This window comes from Aedes aegypti, chromosome 2 (genome assembly GCF_002204515.2).
Source record: "Aedes aegypti strain LVP_AGWG chromosome 2, AaegL5.0 Primary Assembly, whole genome shotgun sequence".
Lineage (NCBI taxonomy): Eukaryota > Metazoa > Arthropoda > Insecta > Diptera > Culicidae > Aedes > Aedes aegypti.
This window is the reverse complement of record NC_035108.1, coordinates 73,168,382-73,189,981: the sequence shown is the minus strand read 5'-3', so window position 1 is coordinate 73,189,981 and position 21,600 is coordinate 73,168,382. Positions and strand designations below refer to the sequence as shown.

General features: G+C 44.4%; 1 long non-coding RNA gene across 1 annotated transcript in view; it reads left to right on the top strand.

The window, feature by feature from the left end:
* The window catches only part of LOC110675652, a 135,949-nt gene that overhangs the window by 66,497 nt on the left and 47,852 nt on the right, over nt 1-21,600 (top strand). Inside the window, exon 3 of the long non-coding RNA XR_002499677.1 lies at nt 9,923-9,966. This is a non-coding gene — a long non-coding RNA (uncharacterized LOC110675652). The remainder of the gene's footprint in view (nt 1-9,922; nt 9,967-21,600) is intronic.

Below are 21,600 nucleotides of genomic sequence, written 5' to 3'. Positions count from 1 at the left end.
GCCAGTCTTCTGAACTTGACGAAAACGCTATCACGTACATAATACTCCAAATTCAGCTCTGGTTACACTGCAAAATGGTTTATGGACAAAAGGTCGAAAGGACAAAAGGTTGAAATTGATTTGCTTGGTGGGAAATTTTTCCTTCTTTGAAAAAAGATTTTCGACCTTTTGTCCCTCCTTTTTTTGTTCTTCGACCTTTTGTCCTTTCGACCTTTTGTCATAGATTCGTTTAGCGAGGGGCTATCCAATGAATCCACCTTCACCAAACGCTTGCCGCCATTATCTACACCGGCCAAACATCTCAACAAGTGAAGTGCAATTCTGCTCGAGTGCAATCGATTTCCGTCAAAACAAAACCCCCCAAACATCGAACGCTGAGTGCAAGAAGAAACCCTTCAGGGAGGCGGAATAATCTCCCCTTTCCCACCGTTCAGTTTTGGGGAGCAACAAAACAACGACTTCCATCCATCCAGCCATTCCAAGCCATGGCAACAACATTAATCATCGATCCGAGGAGAGTCAGAGGCTGATGCTGATGGTGCTGCTTGCTGACTGACTGTTTTCGGGTCTTGGTCGCGGTCGGGGTCGAAGGCCAGCTCGAAGCGTCTAGATGGGAGCGGATTCTGGACGGACGGACCGAGGGGGGAAGGCGCGCCGCAACGAAAAGTCATTAAATTATTTTCCTATTTAATTTCATTATCGGGGTTCGGTGGAGAGGCGCGAAGGGTGCCAGACGTATGGATTTCAAGTTTACAGCATCATTGCAGAGCAGTCAGAGGACGGGACCAGACGTCGTCGTTGTGGAACGAAGTTGACGCGTAGATATTGAATTTATCGTATTTCGATTGTTATCAACAACAATATTTTGTGTGTAACACAATCATTTACTCGAAAGGCGGAGTGGTTTGATGGGACCGGTTGACCCGCAGACAACCGTCAGATATAGATGGAGACCAACTGGGTCGAGTTAACCGATAAGTGTCTAGGTCTTCGCGGAGTACGCAAGCAAGTTGTCCAAATCAATGGAATTGATCGCTATTACAAGAAATTCTGTGCCCTGTTCTTGCTCAGAGGAAGGCTGGGGGGTCAGAAACACATGTTTCAGACTATTGGTGAGGGATAGGAAACTGAGAGGCGGCAACGTCGGCGGCGGTTGTTGTTGATACTGAACTTAATCACTCGTCGACGACGGCATAAGCAAACAGAGCTGGCGGCGGCGGCCGCAAACGAACAGTGGTCTATTATTATTTAATTTAATTTTAATTAAGCTTAATTCGGAGAGTGTTGCATCGAACGGCCGCATCTCCGCAAGCACTATCTAGTCTGGTCTGTGTTTCGCTCGGAAGCCATATCGACGTTCAATTCCCATCTCAAATCGAACATCTGCCTCCTGGCTCTCGCCCAGCCAGATCATTTCTATTAACGGGCGATTTGTCAAAAATTGGCGTTTCGATTTTTCGGGGAACGAAAATCGAAACGCCTCCATCAGACTGCGCGTCATATTTGGGCACTGTTGAAGCGGTCGGAGATTCTCGGCGGGAGGAATCCCACAACGAACGCGGGCGACGGCGGCGAAGACCAAAACTCCTCCGCCAAGAAGACATCCAGCCGCCGACCGGAGGAGAGCGAGTCTGCTTCGTTCCCTTCTATTATGTATCCGGTAGAAATCAAGACCAACATTTATTTATAATTATTGTTTTCTCGGGCCCCGTGCGTCGCAGCTAATATGTGAATAGTGCGCTGTGTTCATAAAAATCGTAAGAATGCAGCGCCACACTAAAAAACTGATTTCAAAATCGCGCGAGTTGAGGCGCATCGCGAGTCTCACTGGCGCGATCCGGTTTGGTGGCGGTGCGACAATATTTAAAAGCCTGTGAAGCCCCCGAAGACGGCGGGAAGAAATTTAAGCCGTTTTCTACCGCAGCGTGTGTCTTACCCCTCGCCGACGCCCCGGCAGGCGAGGGGTAAGACACACCAAAAAAAATAAATACTCCACGAGAATACGCGAGCGCGGCCGGAGTCGAGACACAGAGGAGAAGGGGCGAGACACAGACCCAAGTGGATTTTATTACATTTTTTCATCATCCACTTCTTGGTCGTCATCTTCGTCGTTTCCTCCTGCGTTATTTCCAAAGCAATCTTTCTTCTCGTGTGTGGCTGGTGGTGGTTCTTGCCGTTTCGAAACCCAAGAAGAGGTTATGTTGCTGCGTTCTTTTTTGTGGATTCTCTTATTTTTAGAAGTTCACAACCCGATCAACGGACGGCCAAACGCGCTTAGAGAGGTCCCGAAGCGGTCGAGGTCGTTCTCTCGTGTGGTTTCGACCGCCCTGCCCCTCCTCAGGAAACCGCAGAAAACTTGATCCCACAAAAAACGACGGCGACGAGTGTCCTTGAGATTGTAGTAAAGTGAAGTTCAACAAGTGTGTTGAGATGCAAGCCGTTTCGTTTCGTCGGCATTTTCACCGCTTCACCAACGTTGTTCATTCGCCACTTTTCCATCACTTAAAAGGGTAATTATTAACGCTGGCGTTAAGTTGTTCCGAGCTCTCCGGAATCAAAGGAACGCTCAGCTCAGGGGATCCGTCCGTTCGCATGCTCCAAAGCTCTCTAATGGTGGTGGACCCAGCCGAGAGCTCTACGCGGAGTACGGAGCCGGCATAAATTAGCCAGCGATGTCCCGAATTTACATATAAATTGTTGTGATGTTGAATTCATAATAGTTGTTTTCTTCGAGCAGCGGCCAACAACCCGATTCGGACGTGAGGCGGCCTCCACTCTGGGTCTCGTCATCGACTTTATGGGAGGAGAGTTTATCGATGAATTACCATAAAAAATGGCCACTACTACTGTTCGGGCAATTTAGTTTGGAAGAGGTAGGAAAATTTCCACTTGAACCGGTTAGTCTGGGCGGCTGGAAATTTTGGGAGTTTTCCAAAAAGTTGCATTTCAAGCTGGGCGAAGCTGTGAAAGCACGCTGAAAGTGGACAATCCAGTTTGAAGATAATAATAAAGATAATGAAGATTCCTCAGTAAACTACACTGAACAAAAGCTCCTGCCTAAAATTAAATGATTTGCAATTCACATGGTTGCAAATCTTCATATTCCTCATTTTGAATGGTTATTAAACAATATCATCAAATGTTGAACAAAAATCATCCAATTTGATGATGACTTTCAGTATATTTCCGTATAACAATATGTTGATAGTTGATCTTCAACAACATAAATGAACAACATCAAACACAATATGCCTGCCTAAATACCTTTGAACTGTATGATAGCATCCTGCACATTTAAATTATTTTACGGATTCCTGTGAAATCTGAACAGCTGAACGGTTCGGTAAAATAAATTAACGGAGTATGGTAATTTTTTGCAGTGTTCGGTAAAAATTCACCGGTATCCGTAAAATTCCGACAGAATTACGGTGTTTTATTTCACCGAACTGTTCAGCTGTTTAGATTACGGTGAAATTCATCGTAAGAGCTTAGTGTGTGTAACCAAGTATTTTGTCATCTTTATGGTCTTCCTTCACGCCATTCAAGTGTCCATCGTAGCACGGATTCCACCTTTCAATCAATTCTGGTACACCTTCATCCTTATCCGGATACATTTCAGCTTGCGGTACGAAGTTTTGATGGGATTCATAAGTTCCTGGAGCAACTAGCGCGTATCCTGAGAGCAACACAGATGTTCCATTTGTTCAAACTCCAACTCTTACATGTGGCGTTTTCTAGTCCGGAAACGATGAGATCAATGTTTGTTTAGCTCGCTGAACCGCTCTGCATTCAATGCCCTCTTGTTGTTAGATGATTCTTATGTTTGTGGTAACTTCTCTGAATCAATAATCGAATGATCAATCCTTGAAACATCTCGCGCAATCACTTTTGATTCTCTTGTTCAGATCCATTCTGATGAATCCAGAACTGAGGATCAGTAATCGCAAAACAGTCGAATTTCGTTCGATGCACTATCTTTAAGTGGGCTACGTTTTAATTGTGATCCCGTTAGTTGGGCTATAGCCCACCTAAAGCGAAGGCAAACGTCATTTTCTGACATAAGACGCAATTTATCAATGTTGGTAGCTCTGTTTTTCTTTTATTCTTTGATATTTGACAGCTCGAAACTCAGCCCGATTAGTGAAAGTCTTTCACTAATGGGCTACAAGCTTAGTGCAACGAACGAAAGTTGACTGTATTCCAAAATGCAGAAAGATAGGTATCTGCTAAGATTTTGGCTAAACGTGGGCTGATCCGATAAAGTAAAAAAATCCTTCTAAGCTGGCCTAGACTGTAATTATCGGATAAGTAAATCAAGCGTACCACAGAGATTCACTGACTCAAAACCCTCAGAGTCTGCACGCCCACCAATACAACTCGTGGCCAGGAAATTCTCGCACTTAAATAAGTGAACCACAGCGCTTCTTCCGGCTATGTTAGATCTACTGCGTGTCCTGGTCTGACTGGAACGGTATCGGATCGCCCTTTGGCGGACACCGGGACACCGCAGGGAACTCGGTCTACTAATACTATTCAGAATCAGCGTTGTTCTGACTCTTCTTCAACAACTCTTCGCTTTAACTCTTAAGTTTAGCCTTCAATTTCTGCCCGTTTCAGTCGACGAACTTTGAGAAAAAGAAATTATTATGGAGTCGTCGACTGTCTTGAGGTTTCTGAACTCGTTGTTCAGTCATTGTCTTCTCCATCCACTCAATAACTCATCTATTCCACCTCTTAAAACTGTTCAAGGCACTATATGGTAACCAAGTTCTCTGGTGCTACATGACTACACTTTAACGCTTCTACTCTTCCCATAACCTCTGAAATACACAATGTGTCAAAAAGCACTCTTTGTTCTCTGAACTTCTTCTGGCACAGAAATCCTTCTAGCTTTGAGATCATTCTGACCAACCAAAGGCAAAATAAAGACGTTGTTCACAGTGCATATTAGGTCATAGATCAGAAGCTAGAATGCTGTGAAAAGTATCTTGGGTGTCTAGTGTAGTACCAAGGGACCGAATGTTGTACTATAAGTGACACCCATTCTGAACCCGAATACTATGTCTTTATTTCATTTGGACTAACTGGATAAAGCTACCTCTGACGACCGAATTCCTTCTAGCAGTATCGATCTCGTTCTCCTTTCATTCAGAAACTGAATCTCTACAGCCTCAACAACCGCATTTTGTCTTCCATCGCTTGGTTCCTCTCCAAGTCACCTACTTGTCCTGACTACACTTCATTGTCCAGACTATGCTCCTTAATAAAGTCGGGTTTTCTCGTTTAGGTGGTTTCGCTTCCTTTATGGTATCCCTTGTCGAAATAGGCCTCAGAATCTATTACAGAGCGTTTCTGGGCCCATAACCTGCTGAAATGCAAAAATAGGCTCTCAGAGAGGCATTTTTTCCATCGCAGACTAATGCTACTAGTAGCCCTCTCAAATTTAAGTCTAAGTACACATCCACATCATATGTAACTTTTACAAAACATCCGTGAAAAGTATATGAATAATCACTTTACTCTAAACGCTACATTTATAAGCTCTGGACTGTTCAAGTACTGTTGGTAGCAGAGGCTTTCCTAGGGTGATTCTTGTCCCATATCCCATAGCCCATTATCTTCGTGATACAACTGCGTTCAAACTTTGAATAGAGCTCTGTGAACACATCCCAAATAACATTGGTAGCTGAATAGCAGCTTATTCAGCTAAAATTCTGTTTATACAGCCTTGTTTCGCCTGGATAAGCTGTTATTCAGATATCAATGTTACCTGGGATTAAAGGTGATATCCTGATCCCAAGTTGATCAATAAGTATAATTTTCTACTAATTACCAAAGTATTTTTGACAGCCAAAAAAGTTAATGTAACTTTTACTGTTCAAATATAATACGCTGTTTATAAGTATTGTGCAAAAGATAGGACAAGAAACGGTTGAGGAATGATTACGCTATCGGAATTACTTGAGCTGTAAGCTGTGGATAAGTGGAACTGATTTCGTAACGTCGGTAACGCCTGCCGTTGGATTCAAAAGGAGCTCTCATTTTTCCGAAAAAAAAAACGAGTTCCGCTCAATTATTTCGTAAGTAAAAGTGATATTTCGTTCATACTGGATCAAGATTACTTTGGTAATGAGGAGAAATTGTACTATAGCGCTTAATTTTTGAAGTCTGTACTGCGCTCTATTACGAAACATGTTTGTTAGTGTAGAGAATTTGATTGTACTAGAGAAACGCGGAGAGGATTTTGACTTTGTTTATAAACAATATTTGCAATGACTATCAATAATTGAGGTCATTCAAACAATATTTCAGTGTGCGTGTCATCCTGTCAGTCGTTACAAGAAACCAAGCTTATCAATGACGTCACTTTCGTATCACTTTTCACTTACACATATCCAACGTCTCTTTTGCGTAACATCACTTTGAGTCTCATTGAATTTGCTCGACTGGAACTACGTTTGACGGTTCATTTGGAACCTTTGGTTTCAGAATCCGCGCTTCTCTATATAAACAAATTCTCTGGTTTTCCGCACGTAAAAGCTCCATTTGAATTGCACAACAGGCGTAACGACCCAATTAACCATGGAGCATTATATAATTTCTTTTATGAAGCAGCTGTATAAGGCAATCCATGAGACAGCTGCGATCAGCTGGTTTTTTGTTTACCATGAGTTTTTGACTTTTCGCGATTGGAGTGACCGTTCGATTACAAAAGAAAAAGTAAAGCTCTGATTACACTCGCATGTATTGTTTACCCCTTCGCTTCGATTGCATGCACACTTTTAGCTGTCAGTCCAATCACGGAAAGTCCTCATGGATAGCCTTATTGCCATAAACCTACCAGTTTAAAAGTTGAAAAAGGCCCTGATATAGTCGAACTAATGCAAGAATGATTATAAAGCAACCAAGAAATTCATAAAGTAATATTAGTTCATTAATACATTTGTAATGTAGCGTTAATGCTTTTGCTTGACAGCTCTTGTAATTTGTCGAATAAAAGCAATGTCGTATCAGCATTGTTGATATACAGTAGAATACGTGCAATGTTATATTGCTTGGAGTCACTTGGGAATACATTACGAAAATTGCTCTACTTACCAAACTGGATACAGCGCAAACAATTTTGACAGCTGAACATCACTTGCCCTAGCACAATACTTAAGCTATCAGTACACGCTTTGCCGAATGTGCAAATCAAGCGTGTGCTAGAATAAGGGCGTAAGTCGCATGATCGATTTCTCTCTCTCGATCATCTCGTCTGTGAATTAAAGTGACAAGATGCAAACTCGTCTGCATTTTTTCACAAGGTTGCATCGCTACCAAATGGTTTAAAGTGAAAAAATACTAACAAACTTGCATCTAGTCATCACACGTTATGAACACGATTTTCAAAACGGCCAATAATCGCTTTTTTCCAAATCGTTCATTGGCCCACTGCTTGAAACGGCCAATGATCGGTTCTTGCTCTATCAAGAGGGCCTACACAAGGGTGGAGAGTGGCTGTCAACAGGGAGTAAAATAGGGTCCTAAAGCCCTGTCCCAATTTTAGAGCAAAACGCTTAAGTTTAGGCCAAAAACACATGTTTACTCAATGTTTTGATGCTTTTCGTTTGTTTGAGTCGAAAAGTTTGTTTTTGTGTTTTTTGAGATTTTGACACACCCCTTGGCTTAAACTCAAATTTTTGGGTGTATTTTGTTTTCCGTGTTCCTTTCAAAATGTCAGATAGGAACAACCCCAGTGCTGAAACAAAAACCCCTGTGATGTTTTTGTCGACTAAGCGAACGTCAAGCATGATCTTAAGTGTCAAGGTTCATTTATGGACCCAATTTTTAAATTGAAGTTTAAACATAATATAGCCGTTATTTGAGCGGGAAAATTGCTTAAGTAGTTGTGGTAACATGCTTTTTCGTGTTAATAAATAAAAACGAGATTTCATTGAACATTTTAGGACCCTATTGAAAAGCCGCCAACCTAAGTCCAGAACCAGTTTTAAGGCTTAACGCGGAAGAGTAATAATCATTCTTCGCAAAATTACAGGTAATCAATGCGCTTGAAAGAAATTGTTTGCAAGCAATTAAATTAAAATTCTGATGAATCTCCAGAATAGATGTTTGCGCGAAAATTGATTATCATCATTGTTTGGTCGTTATTTTGTATGGTTGTTTACAGCTTAGAACCAGCGACACGTTGGGGTAGCAATAAAGAGCAGCCAGTACCACCCTTGGGCCTACAATCGAAAAATTTCGCAAACTGTCATTGACCTTAACATATTGAGAGGCCAATGACTCTCTCAAGAACGCTAATAAAATTCAATTTTGGCCAATAAAAAGGCCCAGGCCTTGTTGAAAATCGAAAATGGGCCAAGCATTTAAACCCATCATTTTTTCCACATTGTTGTCAGTTTTCAAAAACAAAGCAATAATTAGCGTGTAGTAATAGTAAATCGTCACTCAACTAGCAAGAAATCACATTGATTGATTTGAATACTGAGAAATAGGAATTGAAAATGTGGTGAGTAAAATTGAAATCGAATTTTCTCAGAGTCAACGATCTGAGGATTGGCCCTTTTGAATTGTTACGCGAGAAATCGATCATGCGACTTACGCCCTGATTCTAGCACACGCTTGAAATATCGGTTTCAGCTCTAACTAAATCATTACGATGTTAAACATCTGTTTAGCTCTTTATCAATTCAAGCCAAATATTTGTCGTAGCTTTACGATGTGAATCCTTCCCATTTATTACACTGAGAAAAATCTACACGTCAAGGTCTTGCGTTTTACTTATAGATTTGCGCAATGAGAAAAACCACATGATTTGATTGTGGTAGCCATATGGATTTCATCATTGATTTCACGGTATAATAACATGTGTATCAACATTAGGTTGTCATGTGAAACAAACATGAATTTCCAGATATTAAATCATGAAAACCAACTGTTTTGCTAATTGAATTCGAAATGTAGTAGCTTTAGATAGTCATGTGTAATAGAACATAAATGTCATGGGACTGAAAGAAGAAATTTGGTAGAAAAACTTTTGCTCCCCAAAATATGGATCCGAGGCTCCTCTGCTTGTCGCAAGCTCTCTTGATTTTTTTTTTTTCAAACCCTTGAGCCAGCAACAAGCGAGGCGCCGCAAATCCATAATTTGGGAAGCCAGGGATAAGCATATTCCATTTATTTTCGAAACTGAAAGCCAGGAAAATCTTTTAGTGGAATCCGATTTTTCTACTAAACTATACATTATAATCAAGGTAGAATTCACAAATTTTCATCTAACACTTTCAGCTTCAAAATTTGCTTCTTCTCTTTGGAAGCATGATGATGACTGTCGTTCGACACGAGGTCTAACCGCAATTCAGATCACTATGCATCCCATGGGTTGATCCCAAACAATTTAGAAACTTTGAACATGGAAAGCGATAGCATAGCTCATGTATTCCATCATAACAATCTCATTGCGCAAATCAATGAATCGACCAACTTGAACATGATAATTATGACACAAGATAACCATAAGCAAAACACACTGAATCCGTGTTGGAGTGATGATCTATGCGTCCATAGGTTGACACATACGAATCTGAAGAGAAAGCTTCGGGAACTTATGTGGAAAAAATATGGAATCCCTGTTTTCGGTTGATGAATTAATCCATGAAGCAAAACACAGGAATTTAATGTGTAACACACACGAAGTTTGCAAGAAAATCATAGCAAATCGATATGAACGTTCATGAATCGATCCATAATTTTAAACACACAGATCGAGCGTGTGGATTTTTATCAGTGTAGCAAAACAGAAATTTAACAGTTATGACGTCCCATCACCGAGGGGTCCACAAACATTTTATATATTCGTTTTTGTTTTATTCCCCAAACAACTTATACTAATGTCTCATTTTTCTTTTTCCATTTTCAGAATCCCCCATCAACTTCGGCTCACAAACCCTCGACTCCAAAAAGGTAGGTAATTTCTCACCCAAACAATGAAAACCATTCTCCTTAACAGAAAAAAAAACCATCATTCGCTAACCCGAAAACAAAGCGCTTCTGCCAAGCTTCCATCCACGGCCGGCAATGGCCGTTTCCCCCATTTCTCACTGTCTACTTAGAGGGCCCATAATACTCGGGGGCCTCCCCAAAAATGGTTCCCGCCACATTCGGCGGCGCTCCAAACGCGAGTGCCAAAGTGTGAATAAAGAAAAATGCCTAGATAAATTAATTAGATAAGCATTTTTAACCGGTGGTGTCTGTTGTATGCAAATTAGGCACTTCGCGGCATTCCTTCGCACCTATCCTCCGTGAATCTTCCTCTTTCATCGCCGATACGCGAAGAAAAGGGTCAACGCGCTCGCGTCGCGTCGTGCCACGCATTGAAAAATAATGATTTATGTTCAGTCCCGTTGCCACCAGTCCCTCTCGGCTCCCCAAGAAACCTTATGGCCAATCGATTGTGCAGGCGGAAAGACGCAAAGCCGGGCCTCAGAACCCGGTTGACAGTTTGATAGAAAGAAAATATTTTTATTATTCATATTTTGTCATTCCCGGCACATTCGCGGCCATCGCCGGAGAATCAATTTTCGTCGCTTTTGACAGCTACAGGAGGGAGGGATACGGGGCTTAACGTTGCGCCGTGCATAGCAAGTGGTTGACGGATGGACGGCCGTGGCCGAAGAGCTTCGCAGAAGTGCTAATTTGAAACGGCTGAATAGCCAAAGATTCCCGCGTGGTTCGAATACCGATGGAGTGAAGTGGCCGCGCTGGAAACTGCCAATTTAGTGCACAATTTAATGGTGGAGCGGAGGAGGACTGTCAAAAGCAAGCAAGTTTTACGCTTCGACGAGAATATTTCTAATGCAAACAGTTGTGTGCGGAGAAGGAAGGAAAAAAAACGCAAGCTCTAGGAGAAAGGCATGTATTCTCTGCGTCGTATAGCGCGCGAAGAGGACTGTAAACAGACAATGAGACCTGTTCAACGAGCGGGGCGAGGGTGGAAGCGAGGGAAGGGATAGACACACTTGAAATTTGAAAAGTAAATATTTTCCTTTCCCTGGCGATGCTCGCGACGAGGGGCACTCGAACGCGAGAAAGCACGCACGAACGGACGGCCGGAAGAGTCGTGCTGTCACTTGTTACCGTCATCGTTAGCGTCCTTATCGTGTATCGTCATCACACGCTCAGCGCGCAGGGACGGACGCAAGCGTAAATTGATAAACAAATAACCGAGACTTCGGAGTTTGTTTGGTTTGGTGTAGCTTCGCTCTCACCGCGTTTGCTTTTGTCTCTTGTAGAAGTAGGCCGCGATTTGGACTTGAGAGCAACATGAAATTGGTCAGGTTACTGAGTTTGACAGCTGTATTGTCGCTTTTCACCACAAAACGTAAGTTAAGGCCTAATTTTTCAACACTTTTCAAATTTCCTGCAACGCAATCATTAGTGCGATGTGGAAAGCGCCCGAGGAGCGATGAAAATGGCTCCTCAGAAGCAGCAAACGATAGGTTCGTCAGAAGGCGAGAAGTCGAAGCGAAAGCCCCGAAGGGATTTCGGAAGGAAGCAAATTACAGAAAAAAACGCATGATGCTGTTCGGGTGATTTGTTCCGACACAGTTTGGAACGTCTGTCTGCCGCGCGCGATCTGTGCTCCTTTGGCGCGGCTATTATTCATTGAATTGTGAATGCCAAATCATGCCAGTGCGAGAGATCACGAGGAAAACAGCGGCATCATGCAGCGGTATTTTTGCGCTGAATGCACATTGCTGCTGCAGTGACTCACCCCGCGCAAAAGGCCCTAAAGGCCAACGAGCGCGCTCGCCTATATGCGCCATATCGAAGCAAACAACCTATTATTTAGATTTATCTACTGTTAACCTTCGAAGTCTGGCTCTGGCTTATGGTAGCGATAGGCATTCCCCTTCAGCTAGGTTTTTTCCCCGAACGAATAGAAGGGAAGCACAAGCATAACACACCTTTTGTTTAGAGGTATTCGAAAGCTAACAGGAGCTACCAGAAGGGAGCGACACACGTGAAGTTTGAGAATGCTTCGTACTTACCGCAGTTACTTCAATTGCCGAAAAACTGCGGAAAGAATAATGATAGTTGGTCGACTGACGAAAACACATGTACCCAGTCAGTTGGATGCACTTTTCTGACGATAATTGGATTTATTACTTTCTGTCCAGCGGCAGTTTTTCGGTTTTCGCCGCTTTGCGCGCTGAAATGTAGCAAACTTCACCAATATGGTTGGAGTTTGCAATACGCTATGTAAACAAACCCATCTGTCAAAAGTGTCCCCCGTTCGCTGAGGGGTACGACAAGTGCGCTCTATTTATGTGTCACTGCACTTGTGGTATGGGTCGCTGCCGACTCGCCTACTCTTTCTAGATTCAGCCGTCGTCGTCGCGTCCAATCTTATCAGCAGGACGAGATCTTTCCACGCGGCCGTCGGTATAAAATATGAGAAACCCCCGCAAAATGTTAATGATCGAAACAATATAATAAATGCGCGACGACAACCGGTCGGAGTTCGGGAGGTTCTAGAGACCGCTGGATGGTTCCTATTTCGAACCGTCAAATAGGCCGACCACGGACCGGCACAAGTAGCGGAGGAGGATGAAAGAACCGACGCCGCCACGGTCGCCGTAGTTGGACACGATTATCGGATGCATAAATTACCTCTTCGGCTAGCCCCTCAGCCCGGGTCACACTAACACATACACACAGATACCGGCCGCCACCGAGGAGCGTTATTCATCCGTGACGGTGCGGCCGGGAATCCGTGACAGTTACAACCCGGAAAGGTGCAACGTGTCAAAATTCCTGCAGGGTTTTTTTTCGGTCCGTAGTCGTGCCGTTCCGTTCGGGAATAGATGCATCTAATTTCCCTGCGATTAGCATCACAATGGCCGAAGTTTACGGCTGGGTTTTCTCTTCGGCCCATTCATCTTTTTTGTATCTGTTTGATTTTTCGTTTATTTATGTGACGGCAGCACCTTTACCCGGATTCCTCCGGGTTTCGATTTGCGCCGGGAAAGTTATGTACCCCGTGTGGAAAATATTCAAATCAAGACAACACCGAGTGCCTCGTATGTTTACGATTCAGCACACATTCCGGTCCGTAGTCGTCTTCGTCGCTGCCACCATTGACAGGAATCTACTTAACATATTAACCCCCTCGAATCGGCCACGATCTGTCAAAAGAAACGCTTCACCAGCGTATTGTGCGCCGAGTGAAAGAGTGCTGAGAGTGCTCTTATTATTTTGCTCTGCCAGCAGAAGCGTTTGTTATTCAAATCGAAGCAGGCTGCGCGAGCCGCGACTCCGGCTTACTTTGATGGATCCTAATTTATTCAAATTTTCGGTAGGTGAACGATTTTCCCACGATGATTTTGGTGCAATTCGGTGCACCTGGAGCGAGTGTGACGCAATGTCGATTCGAGTGTGGGAATTTCCTAATCGATTCCGCTGCGATTTGACAGTTGGCAACGAGGGGTGTGCAGAAGCTCCGTCAATTGGTCATTTCCCGCGTGGAAGTCTTTCGAGATGGTATCACTCGAACATCTTGAAATCATCACACGGCGGTATGCGCTGAGTTCCGAGAATCCGTTTGCCGAGGGAATTTTCTGTCCCTCAAAGTGAAATGAAACTCACGATCCACCGATGGGGCCGTTGCGATTTCTGGGAAATCTGCACGCACACTTGTCGGGCAACGCCACTTCGCTCTCTCTCGCTCCGTCAATTTCCGAGGAAACAACACACGCCGTTTCACGTTTCCTTGTATATCGAGCGCTGCAGCCGTTCATGTTGTTTTTTTTTCTTCGAAAACATGCCGCTTTGGCCGCGCTCTGTTGTTAATGAGGTCATTAAAACGTTATTAGACTGATTGTCGGATGGGGTTGTATGTGTGTGAGTGAGTTGCCTGCGGATCAACAGCTGGTGACAGTTCTGGGAAGCCGACCTCTCTACGCTGCGCTTTCTCAGTAGGCCAAATATGGTAACCAGTCTTGGTATGAGCTCAGTGCCTGCTGCGATGACGACGACGACGAGGGGATCACCGATAACGATCTTCCCCGCCGTCGATTGACAGAGAAAAATTAAGACAATTCCGCTTGCATGTGTGTTATCCTGCCTAATGAATCGCCATTAGCTGCAGGGATCATGACTAGCCAGATATGAAAAGCGAGGTGAACGTTCGCTCGGCAAAGAAACCGAGGGGTGCACCGCTGATCGCTATCTCTAATCCATTTTCGGGCGTCCAGTCCTTCGACCGTTCCAAGGATAAAAAACATGAACACAAACGCGCACCCAAAAGATATGCATTTCAGCATTGGTGGTGAAGCGAGTGTACATTTCGATTGCTTCCTTGGACGGGTTTTTGTGGCCTTTTTTCCCTGATCTAATCGGAACACCCCCTCCAGACATTGATTGTGCTGTGGAACGTTTTTCCGTCACCGTAGTCGGGCAGCAATAATGACAGGCAAGAGGCAGAATTTTCCCCTTTTTGGGAGCCTTTCGGCAGGCCGAGTCCCACTTTGTTGCCGCCAAAGCCGAAAATGAGGTCAGTTTCGTTCCGCAGTGCTCTCGGGCGATTGATTCTCCCCAGCAGCCGTTGACGCCGCTTCGCTTCATTTTTCGGAATCATTGACGCGTCGCTGCCGAAAGACCGAACTCTTCTAGCTAGACGGGCGGCTTTCCATTTACGTAACGACTTTAATCGCGTACACCGGTTTTAATTCACACATCTATCTATTCGGGTTCTATTATCCAACGATGGGGCGAGCCTTTGGGGAAGGGGGGCACAAGTCGCGAACCGACGCTACAGGCTGAAAATTACGTGGTATGCTTCAATTGCGAGGTAATTCTTTTCCGTTCGTTTCCTTTCAACACGGTCGGTCGATATTATGCATAATCATGCTCTCGGCTTTTCTCCCGGTTCTCGAAAATCTATACCGCGCCAGACGAAGGCGGAAAAGGTCAGCGCCGAGGGGCGCGCGCGGAGTTACTACTACACTATTTCCTTTCGTGCTGCCATTCTGCGTCCCCTCGTCCCACGTCTTCGCCGCCTTCTTCGATTGTGGTTGCCTTTTCTTTCGCAACCAGCAGACTCTATTTTGACGGCAACAACGGCTTCTCGGCCGAAGCGGCTTATCTCTCAATTCAATTCAATTCAATTGATCGATTTTCCTTTCATGGCGGGGGGATTTGGCGGCGCGCGATGTTGCATGGAAGAACCCCTCGACCCCCTCGCCGGGTCGCTACCCGCACACACAGATTGGATAACAGAAGCCGCCTGACCGCGGCGGTCGTGCATGCGATGAGGAATCATCATTTTATAAATTGCACGCTACGCGAACTCTATCCAGCCAGCGCTGGTCCCGCTCTGTGTCTCTCCCACCCGAAATATAAACGTCAAACCGTTCTGGGTGTCTCGCCCCTCGAGGGGACTCTATGGGTGCTTGTTACGTCATCGCCGCGTCACTCAGCACGCGCTTTCGAGGTGTGGCCGAAGAGTGTGGTTCCGTGTAGGATTTGAATTATGTGTTGATCGGATCTGCTGGACACGATACGAGTCGACGACTCCCATGTGCGGCAATCATCGCCATTATCAGCTGGCTCGAAACGGGAGGCATTCTGCCGAAGAAGGTCGAGGAGGTGTTGCCGATAACAATCTTCGAGCCTGGAGTCGCAAATTGTGTGGATGGTTGTTGATTGGGGTGCAGCTTTAAGCTCCGTCAATGTTTAGAATACTGGAGACTTGTGCAGAAGTAGCTTTCGGTTTTGATTTATTAACCGAAATGTTTGCGGTGGAAAATTGCTAGTGGATTAATAGAATTAATCGTGAACACAATCTCAGATATAAAATACCTTAATTCGCCATTCGACCAGCATACGTGAATGAATGTCGGATTTCTTTTGAAACTGTTGAACACCACAAGTCATTAAAGGCTGACTATCTATTAACTTCACAGTTATTGCTGTGTGCGTTTGAAATGCAAATATCAAATGCGGGAAGACCAAACGCGGTAAGATTTTTAACAAGGAAGGCGATGTCACCGATTGATTTTCTTTGCTAGGTCGGCGGTGATTTTGATCATTATTGCTAAGTATCCTTTGGTTGCTTTGTGTTGCCGCATTTGAAGCCCAGTTAGATTGGATTTGCACGTCAAACGCAAACAGCAATAAATTTGTCAAGTTCTAGGCAATCCCAGACTAAGGAGTTTTGCTGTTGTAAGGTTTTGAAGGCAAACACGTGTAAAATGTCAAAATTGAAATTTAAACAGCAAAAAGAAACCACATGCTCCGGTGGGGATCGAACCCACGACTCCCTATTCGCTAGATGGGCGCTTCAAGCTGCAAAGCCCCTTGAGAGACTCCGACCAGGTGCTCGGGTTCAGATTGGGTATCACTTCTAGTACTGCATTTGGTCCCTTGGTACTGCAAAAGGTACCTGTGGTGATACGTCTGTAACTAATCTATGGGAAAGCTCTATGAGCAGAGAAGATCATAATAAATACAGTGTGCAAACAGAGTGGCTGTTAGTTTTATTTGGCGTGCTTATTGTACCACAAATTGGCGACAGGATTGGATTTTTGCCGAGTTTTGTGCGTCAAATTGTTTTCGATAGCAAAGGAATAGTTACGGTAAGTTGTAATACCAATAAAAACGATCTGTAAAAGAAAATCTGAACTAAACATGTTCAGCGCCGAAGCGTTTCAGTAGTGAAAAAAGCTCACACCATAGTTATTTTACAGGTGTGTGTGAGGCCTGCGTCTAGAAAGCAGAGAAAAAGCTCGAGGAGAAAAAACTCACTAGTTGCGAGTGAGTTGCGACTAGGCCTGTGTTTGGTGAACAGAAGAGGTCACGCAATTAAAGCTCTGTGTCTTGTAAACAGAAGAGTCCGCGTCACGATAGCGGTGAAAAAAGAAGCGATTGGCGGTTTCGGATAATCCACCCGTTTAGAATCGGCTCTGTGTCAAGAGAACAGAATTGTGATCTGAGGAGATCATCGAGTTTATTTGCGCTGCGTCTGGTAAGCAGAAGAAAAAAGACAGTAAAATCTGTTGTATGGTGTGTACTAACAGAACTATGTTTTAGGTGAGACAATTCGTGCTAGTGAGTGTTGAGTAAACACGCACCCACAGAGGAGAAACTTTCGTTAACGAAGCGATGGATGAAAACAGATTATTTGCTAAGCTGCCCCCGTTTTCTATCGTGGGAGTTCCCTTGACAGACCGCAGGAATAGATGGACAACATGGAAGCGAGGGTTTGAAATTTGCTTGCGGGCAGCAAAAATGGAAGACGGGACGGAAAAAAAGGACATGCTCTTGGCGTGCGGTTCATTTGAGCTCCAAGATATATTCTTTAGTATACCTGGTGCAGACGTGACTGCCGACGCGGAACAAGGAATTGATCCCTACGAGGTGGCGATGCAAAGGCTGGACAACTATTTTGCCCCCCAACGCCATGAAGCCCATGAACGTTTTCTCTTTTGGGCCATGACACCGGAGCCGGAAGAGACACTGGAAAAATTTTGATGCGGGCTCAAGCGCATGGATCCAAATGCAATTTTGGTAAATCAGCATCAGAGAGCTCCGGTATCGCGATTGTCGACAAAATGCTCCAATTCGTGCCCAGCCAACTCCGAGCAAAGTTGCTCCAGGAAAAAGATCTTACACTTGGGGAGGTGATCAAGCAAGTAAATGCGTTTGAAACATCACGTGTAGCCAACGATCAAATGAGTGGAAGGACTGTCCCGTTGCAAGCAGGTCGACCTACGGATAATGTTCAATACGTTGCGGCATCTTGCAGATTCTGCGCCCGATCGCACGGACAGCAGCCTTGCCCAGCTCGGGATAAGACATGTGCGAAGTGTGGAAAGCGAGGCCATTTCGCCGTGGCATGTTATTCTTCCCCGGTTTATCCATCAACTAGCAAACCGATGCATAGCAGCAAACACAACAAACCTTCCTTCAAACGACTATATGATCAAACGTTTCACTCGACTTCGACTTCCGTTCCAAAGAAGAAAGCAATGCAGTTCGCTCGGAAGATACATGCTATCGAAGATGATGAAGAAAAGTTCGAACTTGTTGAGATGGTTTCTTCTGGTAACGATTCGGATGAGCTGATTTGGGCGAAAGTGGGCGGTGTATTAATTGAGATGCAGATTGACTCGGGGGTTCAATCTAACATTATCGACGATCGTACGTGGGAAACAATGAACAGGAACTGATCGAAGGTATGAATTAAATGCAGCTGGCTGAAAAAAATGGTTTTAAGTCAGTTTCGGTGTTTTCTTCTTAGGTTCAAAGCTTACGCTCAAGCAGATTGCTTGAAAGTAATCGCTATGTTTGATGCAGAAATAACCATTCTGGATGGGGACAAACAGCTGAAGGCTGTGTCACGGTTTTATGTTGTGGAAAACGGTCCTCAGCCTCTCCTTGGAAAGGAAACAGCGAAGCAGCTAGGGGTGTTGCTGGTCGGATTGCCTAGCCAGAGAGAAACGGTTCATCATATGGAAGCCTGCCGATCTTTTCCTTCTATTCGAGGAGTGAAAATTCGTATTCCTGTAGATAAGTCGGTGCAACCAGTTGCCCAACGTCTCCGACGTTTACCGTTGCCAATGTTAGACAAGGTTGATGAGAAGCTGAATGAATTGCTTTCTAAGGATATCGTCGAGAAGGTCTATGAACCAAGTAGCTGGGTGTCTCCGATGGTCATAGTAGTCAAAGACAGCGGAGATATTCGTCTCTGCATTGACATGCGACAGCTTAACAGGGCAATACTTCGTGAAACACATCCGTTGCCCACGATCGAGGAGATTCGTTGGAGACTGAATGGGGCGAAGTTTTTCTCTCGTCTTGATATAAAAGACGCTTTTCATCAACTTCTGCTTGACGATGAGAGCAAACATCTAACAACTTTCATAACCCACCGTGGACTTTTCCGGTATAAGCGCTTAGTTTTTGGCATTTCTTGCGCGCCGGAAATGTTCCAGAAAATCCTCGAGCAGATTTTGGCGGATTGTGAAAACACGGTGAACTTTATCGACGATATTGTAGTGACGGGTAGTTCCGAAGTAGAGCATGATGCAGCTCTGGAGAAAGTTATGAAGAAGCTTAATGAACATGGGGTCCTTTTAAATCAATCGAAGTGTGCTTTCAAGCTCACTGAAATTGAATTCGTCGGCCAGCGATTCAATCAAAATGGAATGATACCGTCTCAGAGTAAAATTGAAGCCATACAAAGTTTTCGTCCACCAAAAAGCAGTGAGGAAGTCCGCAGTTTCTTGGGACTTGTTAACTACGTTGGGTCCTTTATTCCAAACTTAGCAACAATCTCGTTTCCACTTCGTGAACTGACCAAGAATAATTCTACGTTTGTCTGGGAAAATGATCAGCAACAAGCTTTTGATGAACTCATCCGTCTGGTTGGAAATATTGAGACGCTTGCCCACTTCGATCCGCACCTTAAGACTAGAGTTGTAGCGGATGCGTCTCCAGTGGGACTAGGAGCGGTTCTTCTTCAGTTCCATGGAGATCTTCCCAAGCTTGTAGCATATGCCAGTAAAAGCTTAACCAGCACGGAGTGTAGGTACGCGCAAACGGAAAAGGAGGCTCTAGCGCTTGTTTGGGCCGTGGAACGATTTCAGATTTATCTTTTCGGGATACGTTTCGAACTTGAAACCGACCATAAACCCCTCGAATCGATCTTCACTCCAACTTCTTCTCCATGTTTGCGGATTGAGCGATGGGTCCTTCGACTCCAAGCATTTAGTTATGACATCGTATATCGGAAAGGGAAATCGAATATTGCAGATTCGCTATCCCGTCTTTCCCGTCCCGCAGAAATTGAAGAATTCGATCCGGATTCCGACGTCTACATAAGAAACGTGATGGAACATACGGCTGTCGACGTTCACGAAGTTGAAATCGCCTCTGGCGATGATCCAGAACTGCAAGCATTGAAAGAATGTTTGGATAAGGGCATTTGGAACTATGCAAACGATCAATTGAAGCCTTATCACGCGTTCCGGTTGGAATTGGGGACAGTTGGAGATATGGTCGTTCGAGGTAGCAAGTTAGTTATACCTAGAAGCCTTCGTCAAAGACTACTTGAATTAGGTCATGAAGGGCACCCCGGGCGAACAAAAATGCAGCAACGTCTAAGATGTACCTGTTGGTGGCCAGGAATGGACGAAGCTATTGTTCGGATGGTGGAGAGATGCACGGGTTGTCGCTTAGTGAGTCAGCCAGATCGACCAGAGCCTATGATGAGGAGGGCTCTACCAGAGAAGCCGTGGGTGGACGTAGCGAACGACTTCCTTGGGCCACTTCCGTCGGGAGATTATTTACTGGTGATTATCGACTATTTTAGCCGATATAAGGAAGTCGAAATACTAAAGAAGATCACGGCAAATGAGACAGCTGAGCGGTTGGAAAAAATATTTGTAAGGCTTGGGTATCCGAGAACAATTACTCTCGACAACGGAAGGCAATTTGTGAGTACCTATTTTGACCAGTACTGTAAGCAGCGAGGAATAACACTTAATAAAACGACTCCATACTGGCCGCAAGAAAACGGCCTCGTGGAGCGCCAAAACCGATCGCTAGTGAAAAGGCTTAAAATAAGCCAAACCCTAAATAGCGATTGGAAGGCTGATTTAGGTGCTTATCTCTCTATGTACTACGCTACGCCCCACACCACGACGGGAAAAACTCCTAGCGAATTGATGTTTGGACGAATTATACGGACTAAATTACCATCGTTGCAAGATTTTACCACTGACGCAACACAGACCTTTTCAGACTACAGGGATAAAGACATGCAAATGAAGGAGAAAGGAAGAGTCGCGGAAGATCACCGCCGAAAGGCAAAGCAATCGGAGATTGTTGCTGGAGACAAGGTATTGATGAAGAATAACCTTCCCGGTAACAAGCTTACTGCGACGTTCAGCCCCACTATTATGACCGTTGTTGATAAACAAGGCCCACGTGTAACGGTGCAGGATGAGTTATCTGGGAAGACCTACGACAGAAATTCTAGCCACCTGAAAAGGATCAGTACCAATGCGAACGAAACAGTCTCCAACGAGACTACAATGAACAGGGAGACTCGCGAGATCGAGCAGGAAGAAGGAGATTCTAATGAAGCGGAAATCGAGCAGGATAGCCTACAAGTTGCCTCACCGAAACATAGCGAACACGATGCAGCAGGACGCAATCGACCGCAACGTGTTATTAAACGGCCAAGTCGGTTTTTGTAGTGTATAACTTTTGGTTGTGTGAATTGATTTTATTTGAATGTCACATTATTTTAACCGTGAAATCTTGTATCTAAAACAAGGGGAGATGTGGTGATACGTCTGTAACTAATCTATGGGAAAGCTCTATGAGCAGAGAAGATCATAATAAATACAGTGTGCAAACAGAGTGGCTGTTAGTTTTATTTGGCGTGCTTATTGTACCACAGTACCCAAGTTTGATAGATCGCAGTACACTTTCGACGTTATTCTAGAATTTACTCTATTGCTTTAAGTGCCATAAAATTTTGGACAACTGCAAGGGACATGAAGGTCTTTATTTCGTCTTTGCTCCGGC